The 8,449-nt window shown below is 35.9% G+C and overlaps 1 protein-coding gene across 1 annotated transcript in view; it reads left to right on the forward strand.

Moving 5' to 3' along the window:
* Positions 1-4,773, forward strand: part of LOC127445963 (RNA-binding protein Raly-like) — a 171,491-nt gene extending 166,718 nt beyond the window's left edge. Inside the window, exon 10 of the mRNA XM_051706505.1 lies at positions 4,261-4,773. The gene's annotated coding sequence lies outside the window, so the exon portion shown is untranslated. The remainder of the gene's footprint in view (positions 1-4,260) is intronic.
* The last annotated feature ends 3,676 nt before the right edge of the window (positions 4,774-8,449 follow it).

Genomic DNA, 8,449 nt, shown 5'->3' on the forward strand with positions numbered 1-8,449 from the left:
GTTCCCTCGCAATAAGTTTTGGGTACCCCACAATAGTTTGCATTCCCTCAGAATTAGTTTTGTGTCCCCACTCAATAGTTTATGTTCACTCACAATAAGTTTTGGATTCACCTCACAGTAGTTTGCATTCCCTCGGAATTAGTTTTGTGTTCCCACTCAATAGTTTATGTTCCCTCGCAATAGTTTGCATTCCATTGGAATTAGTTTTGTGTTCCCACTCAATAGTTTATGTTCCCTCGAAATACATTTTGGGTTCCCTCACAATAGTTTGCATTCCAACTCAATAGTTTATGTTCCCTCGCAATAAGTATTGGGTTCCATCGCAATAATTTGCGTTCCCTTGGAATTAATTTTGTGTTCCAACTCAGTTTATGTTCCCTCGCAATAAGTTTTGGGTTCCCTCGCTATAGTTTGTGTTCCCTCGGAATTAGTTTTGTGTTCCCACTCAATAGTTTATGTTCCCTCACAATAGTTTGCGTTCCCTCAGAATTTGTTTTGTGTTCCCATGTAATAGTTTATGTTCCTTCCCAATAAGTTTTGGATTCCCTCGTAATAATTTGCATTTTCTCTGAATTAGTTTTGTGTTCCCACTCAATAGTTTATGTTCCCTCGCAATAAGTTTTGGGTACCCTCACAATAGTTTGCATTCCCTCAGAATTAGTTTTGTGTCCCCACTCAATAGTTTATGTTCACTCACAATAAGTTTTGGATTCACCTCACAGTAGTTTGCATTCCCTCGGAATTAGTTTTGTGTTCCCACTCAATAGTTTATGTTCCCACGCAATAGTTTGCGTTCCCTCGAATTCATTTTGTGTTCCCACGCAATAGTTTATTTTCCCTCACAATAAGTTCTGGGTTCCCTTGCAATAATTTACATTCCCTCATAATTCGTTTCATGTTCCCACACAATAGTTTGTGTTTCCTCTGAATTAGTTTTGTGTTCCCACTCAATAGTTTATGTTCCCTCGTAATAAGTTTGGGGTTCCTTCCCAATAGTTTGCATTCCCTCTGAATTAGTTTTGTGTTCCCACTCAATAGTTTATTTTCCCTTGCAATAACTTTTGGGTTCCATCGCAATAGTTTGTGTTCCCTTGGAATTAATTTTGTGTTCCAACTCAATAGTTTATATATCCTCGCAATAAGTTTTGGGTTCCCTCGCAATAGTTTGCATTCCCTCGGAATTGGTTTTGTGTTCCAACTCAATAGTTTATATATCCTCGCAATAAGTTTTGGGTTCCCTCGCAATAGTGTGCATTCCCTCGGTATTAGTTCTGTGTTCCCACTCAATAGTTTATGTTCCCTTGAAATTCATTTTGTGTTCCCATTCAATAGTTTATGTTCCCACACAATAGTTTGTGTTCCCTCTAAACTAGTTTTGTGTTCCCACTCAATAGTTTATGTTCCCTCACAATAAGTTTGTGGTTCCATTGCAATAGTTTGCGTTCCCTTGGAATTAGTTTTGTGTTCCCACACAATATGTTTTGGGTTCCCTCGCAATAGATTGCATTCCCTTGCAAATAGTTTTGTTCCCACTCAATAGTTTATTTTCCCTCGCAATAACTTTTAGGTTCCCTCGCAATAGCTTGCGTTCCCTTGAAATTAATTTTGTGTTCCAACTCAATAGTTTATGTTCCCTCACAATAAGTTTTGGGTTCCCTTGCTATACTTTGCGTTCCCTTGGAATTCGTTTTGTGTTCCCACTCAATAGTTTATGTTCCCTCGCAATAGTTTGTGTTCCCTTGGAATTAATTTTGTGTTCCAACTCAATAGTTTATATATCCTCGCAATAAGTTTTGGGTTCCCTCGCAATAGTTTGCATTCCCTCGGAATTGGTTTTGTGTTCCAACTCAATAGTTTATATATCCTCGCAATAAGTTTTGGGTTCCCTCGCAATAGTTTGCATTCCCTCGGTATTAGTTCTGTGTTCCCACTCAATAGTTTATGTTCCCTCGAAATTCATTTTGTGTTCCCATTCAATAGTTTATGTTCCCTCACAATAAGTTTGTGGTTCCATTGCAATAGTTTGCGTTCCCTTGGAATTAGTTTTGTGTTCCCACACAATATGTTTTGGGTTCCCTCGCAATAGATTGCATTCCCTTGCAAATAGTTTTGTTCCCACTCAATAGTTTATTTTCCCTCGCAATAACTTTTAGGTTCCCTCGCAATAGCTTGCGTTCCCTTGAAATTAATTTTGTGTTCCAACTCAATAGTTTATGTTCCCTCACAATAAGTTTTGGGTTCCCTTGCTATACTTTGCGTTCCCTTGGAATTCGTTTTGTGTTCCCACTTAATAGTTTATGTTCCCTCGCAATAGTTTGGGTTCCCTATGAATTAGTTTTGTGTTCCCACTCAATAGTTTATGTTCCCTCGCAATAAGTTTTGGGTTCCCTCTCAATAGATTGCATTCTCACACAGAAGTTTATGTTCCCTCGCAATAAGTTTTGCATTCCCTCGGAATTAGATTTGTGTTCCCACGCAATAGTTTGCATTCACTCACAATAAGTTTTGGGTTCCCTCAGAATTAGTTTTGTGTTCGCACACAATAGTTTGCGTTCCTTCAGAATTAGTTTTGTGTTCCCACGCAATAGTTTATGTTAACTCGCAATAAGTTTTGGGTTCCATCGGAATTAGATTTGTGTTCCCACGCAATAGTTTGCATTCACTCACAATAAGTTTTGGGTTCCCACGCAATAGTTTATTTTCCCTCGCAATAAGTTTTGGGTTCCCACGCAATAGTTTGCATTCCCTCTGAATCCGTTTTGCATTCCCATGCAATAGTTTGCGTCCCTCGCAATAGTTTGCATTCCCTCTGAATTAGTTTTGTGTTCCCACTCAATAGTTTGCGTTACCTCAGAATAAGTTTTTGTAGTTAAACCATAACCACAAAATGTACATTGGTTTAACTACAATAACCATATTGTAACCATAATATTCATGGTAAAACCATAGTAATAATACAGGAGAAGCAATACTATGGAAATAAAAGCATAATCATCTCACCAAAAAATATGGTTACTTTTACTATAGTATTACCATGGTTAATTTGTGGTACATGTTTGCAACAAAAAATGGTTACATAACTACTGTAGGTGTACTATAGTAAAACCATGATGGAAGTTTTGGTTACTATGTTTTAAAACAAAAACTATGGTTACTTTAGTAAAACCATGGTTCATTTATTGTGAGGGAAACCAAAATAATTGTAAGGGAATACAAAACTGTTTGAGAAATTAAATTCCTTTACCTGTCCTCTAATAGGCTCTGTATCTTGGGACTGGTTAGTTAAAAGGAACTGCAAAAATTGCAAAGAAAAGTGAAGGTAATTCTGAGAAAAGCTCTAGCATCATATGTTTGCAGATGCCACTTGGTTTGATGTTTTGTTTTCTAATGCAAGGGCATTCATACATTTATATATGTGTATACATGTGTGTGTGTGTGTATATACACTACCGGTCAAAACTTTTGAAACACTTGACTGAAATGTTTCTCATGATCATAAACATCGTTTGATCTGAAGGCGTATGCTTAAATGTTTGAAATTAGTTTTGTAGACAAAATTATAATTGTGCCACCATATTAATTTATTTCATTATAAAACTAAAATTTTATTAAAAATAAAAAAGTTTCTGAAATTGATGACTTGTATCAAATAATAAAGAAAAGCAGCCAATAAGTGCCCAACATAGATGGGAACTCCTTCAATACTGTTTAAAAAGCATCCCAGGGTGATACCTCAAGAAGTTGGTTGAGAAAATGTCAAGAGTACATGTCTGCAAATTCTAGGCAAAGGGTGACTACTTTGAAGATGCTAAAATATAACACAGTTTTGATTTATTTTGGATTTTGTTTAGTCACAACATAATTCCCATAGTTCCTTTTGTTATTCCATAGTTTTGATGACTTTACTATTATTCTAAAATGTGAAAAAAAAATTATAATAAAGAATAAGTGTTTCAAAACTTTTGACCGGTAGTGTGTGTGTGTGTGTATATATATATATATATATGCACAAGGGAAAAATTAGCACATCAATTCTGTAAATTAACAATGATATATTTATTTCTGGCAGTGTTTTTGAATTTTTGGTTTTTAGTTTTCCTTGAATTGCAGCAGATCATATTTCATATTAGCTTTTTAGCTTTGAAGGCAATTGAGGAAGAATATAACCACATGTGTATATTGGCACAGATCCAGTCCCTCCCTGTTTTTCTCCACTTGCACGTCTTAATGCTTGTCTTCCTTTTCTTGTATTTATTACAGCAGGGAGCTGGAAAACACTGTCGACTGGAAAGTTTTTAATACCACAGACTCAGCGTTAAAGACACTGAAACCAAGAGGCGCCGTCAAAACTCCAGCATCAGCTGTCAATGAGTGAGAAAGACAGCTAAACTAGCTGTTCAGTGGGAGGGAGGTGGGCGACTAGGGTAATGTCGCCCCTGAACCAGGAATTCATTACAAAAAGCCACAGTTCCTGATCGTAACACAACACCGCACACACGACAACAAAAGGTTGATCAACTTCACAGATATTCTGCATTCATGCTCCCCAAAAACACAATTAATGTACATTTTTTCTATACATTTTCATGCCTCATATTTAAATACCCTCATCCTATTTCCTTCTCTCCTGTCTGTTTTTGCTTTTTCAAAATGTTTTTCATTTTATTTATATGCCAGTCGGAATCAGAAAGTTGGCTATTTTTAATTACATGTGCATATTTTTTCTGCTTGTACTTTCAAGACTGCAAGAGATATTTAGAGATGTAAATAAACTATGAGGACTTTCAGTTTTTGGAGCTGTGGTGAGCGTTTTTTTCGACATGTTTAAATACTGCCTGCTAAGAGCACTGATCGATAATCCTTGGCACCTTGTCTAATATAATCTTCATCATTAGGGAATAAGACACTTATTTCACATCTTTTTTTTATCTGGTTGGCTCACCAGTAAGAGGATTACACAAATATTTATTGAAAAATTAGCGCAACTCCCTTTGAGATCTGGATATGAGAGAACCAGACGGCAAAATTATTTATTTTTATTTTTTTCAGTCTAACATGTAGTAAGACTGTACAAGTGTGCTATATTGCAACTGCTCTGACCTACAAAAAAAAAAAAAGAACAAATATATATAGATTTTATAATTTAGAAAGTTACTAAAAAAGTAATTCACAAATTATTAATACATTAAAATGTACTGAGATTACTGGCTTTCCTGATTACGTCATCTAAAAAAGTAATCAGATTACTAATTATTTTTAAGTTACTTTCTTCACAGAAAAGCTTTTGTTTTTCTACTAGAATTCAAAATAATTGACTCATTAGTAGGCGCACATCCTTCAGCTGTCACAAAATGCAAACAGATGTACTTAATGTAATTCGTCTTTTCAATTTATTCTGCATATATATTATTTTAGAAATATCTGTTACCCAAGTAATTAATAGTATTAACTTATATGAAAGTCAATAACTGTAATCTGATTACAAGAATTTGAAATGTAATGCATTACACTACTTTTTGTACTAAATAGTCATTTGATTACAGTAATTTATTACTTTGTAATTAGATTACACCCAACACTAGCCACAAGAGGATGCATGTTATGGTGGTTTTACCATTGGTAAGGGGTGTTTTACAATTAACCACAGGTAAGGAACGCTTAGAGGTCAATGCCAAACCAAGCAACTTGCTATTGGTGAATGATGCGAATTCTCATGTCAGAGTTCACCAAACCTAAAAACAACACAAAATTTGAATAGTGGATGTTTTTCGGCACCGGACGACCATAAGGTGAAATTCCTGATTGTGCAGATTCGCACTGACACTGTATTTCACCTGCAGAATTTCACCACAGGGTAGAAAAATAATAAATAAAAGAAAATATCAAAATAAGAATTTCTGAGTTATAGACCATAGTTTGGTTTATAGTTAAAAAAAATACAATAATAATAATAAAAAAAGACTTATTGGGTGTTGTCTAGAAGCCTCAATTTGCAAGTCTCAGAGTCGCATTTGCTGCTACTAAGGTTAGAGTTAGGTTAAGGTTCAACAACTTTCAATCTGATCATACAGGAAATTGACATATTGCTTCTGAAAGTTCATGTACCCTGAAATCAAGCAGCTACCCCAATCAGACATTTTGGCATCAATTCGAGCATGAACACAAGTTCCTTTAGCACTACTGATAGTGTGTTGCGTAAGCATCCTCCGAGAGACCGGTTCTAGTCCCATGGAAACCAGGAAGTAATCGCGCTCACATAAAAAATGGTGAGCATGATTCAGAGGTTGCATTTTTACTCTAAAATTACATTTTTACTCGACTGATGGTTAGGTTTACAGTAGGGCTTTTGGTTAGGGGTACAATAAAATATGCATTCCTGTTGACTGTATTACATCATTTACAACTTAAAGAACAACTCACTTTTGACTACTCTCTGAGAACTTGAGCTCACTCCTGCCAATTCTTTCAACAACAATTCCTGCTTCGGCCACTGGGGGCGGTAACCACAGAAGAACTTTATCCTGCTCTGAGGACAAAAAGCCTAGTTTAAGGTGTTGTCAGGGTGTTAAAAGTGCTGTAAGCAGTTGTAGCAATTCTAGAATTTTTGTTTTTTACAAGCTGAGTCGTTGAATTAGCCACGTCCATTCTTTCCAAAACCCTGCACTTCAAAATTACCAAATTAGCTTTATTGAGACCATCATCAAGCAAAAACAACTGCAGCAAAATAGCACCCCCAACTGACAACTGTAATGAGCAACCTGGCATAAAAATGACATTAAGCCTCAATAATTCGCTGCAACTGTAATACTATGAGAACACGCAAAATGATTGACAGGCAGAAAGCGTCAGGGCCTGCGGACACATTCATTTTTGTTTGCTGTTCACAGAGTGTAGAGCTGTCACAGAGACAGATGAGATATCTCACAACACTTATTTCATTAATATCTTGCAAAAAAAAAAAAAAAAAAAAAAAATTCCATACCTTTCCATGAAAAGAAAATCGCTTACAGCACCTTTAAGCCCGTCTGAACAGTGGCTCAAACATTTGGCAAAAATTAACCGACTAAATTATAATTTCATATGTTTTTAGCATCATCAGCAATGGGGATAAGCTCAGCTTTAGTGGAGCAAAACTTTTTTTGAGTGCATACAAGCCAGACAGGTTGAATTTTATTACACTCCAGCGCATTTCATCATGCAGCAGTGGAGAATTGCCATGTTTAACACGCTCGCTCCATGGTCGTGTCCGGGTCAGTGCAAAAAACCTGCTCATTATTCATTCCCATGTCACCTTGTGAGTGGGTGATGTAGGACGTAAACCAGAAGACTGCTGCTATGTCTCTCAGCCCATGTGCTCGTGATGCCTTTAATCACAGCTAAAGCATGCTGTACGAATGGAACTACTTTAACAAAAGAAATATGCAGATACAGCAACAGATGCTAATTAATATAAAACTTGCAGTATAAAGGAATTTGAAACGTGTTAGTGATTTCTTGTAAAAGTCTATTGCCTGTTTTCTTTAAGACTGACCTATTAAAAAAGCACTGACCAATTGTATTACAGTAATATTTATTACACTTTTATAATATTGTAATAAATACTAAATTAGGCAGAAATTCAAGCCAGTACAACAAATACTAATTTACATCCATTTAATTTTCAAAAGGATTGACCAATACCAAACTTACTGTACAGAAAGCTTTTCTGAAGAGTAACGCGAGTAGATGATGGATAAATGCACAAAGGCCTTCACACACTACATCCATCAGATTCGATGTTGTAAAAATATGGATCTGTTCACATTCACACAATATTCAAGAGGTTCATTTTCAGGACTCTAAGACTAGAAATAATACATCCCTGATAGCACACCTACATCACACTTTTGATGTGATCACAAAAAAAAGAAAATTCTCTCATCGTTTACTCACCCTCATGCCATCCCAGATGTGTATGACTTTCTTCTGCTGAACACAAACAAGAATTTAAGGATATCTTTGCCGTGTAGGTCCATACAATGCAAGTGAATGGTGACCAAAACTTTGAAGCTCCAAAAAGCACATAAAGGCAGCATAATAGTGACCCATAAGACTCCAGTGGTCTTCCAAAGCGACCAAACCAGCTATATTTTTATCTGTTCTCACCCAAAACCGATTAGATCTCTTCAGAAGACAGATTTAACCACTGGAGTCTTATGGATTACTTTTATAGCCACCATTCACTTGCATTGTACCTACAGAGCTAAAATATTGTTCTAAAAATCTTTGTTTGTGTTCTGCTGAAGAAAGTCATACACATCTGTGATGGCATGAGGATGAGAATTATGAGAATTTACATTTTTGGGTGAACTGTCCCTTTAAATTGAATATGCTTTTTTTCTTAATTATATCCAAACTTTGTCCAAAAACAAAGCAATACTTCTTTCGCAAAAAAAGTACACACCACATG

The sequence above is a fragment of the Myxocyprinus asiaticus genome, chromosome 9 (genome assembly GCF_019703515.2).
Source record: "Myxocyprinus asiaticus isolate MX2 ecotype Aquarium Trade chromosome 9, UBuf_Myxa_2, whole genome shotgun sequence".
In the NCBI taxonomy this organism is placed as follows: Eukaryota; Metazoa; Chordata; class Actinopteri; order Cypriniformes; family Catostomidae; genus Myxocyprinus; species Myxocyprinus asiaticus.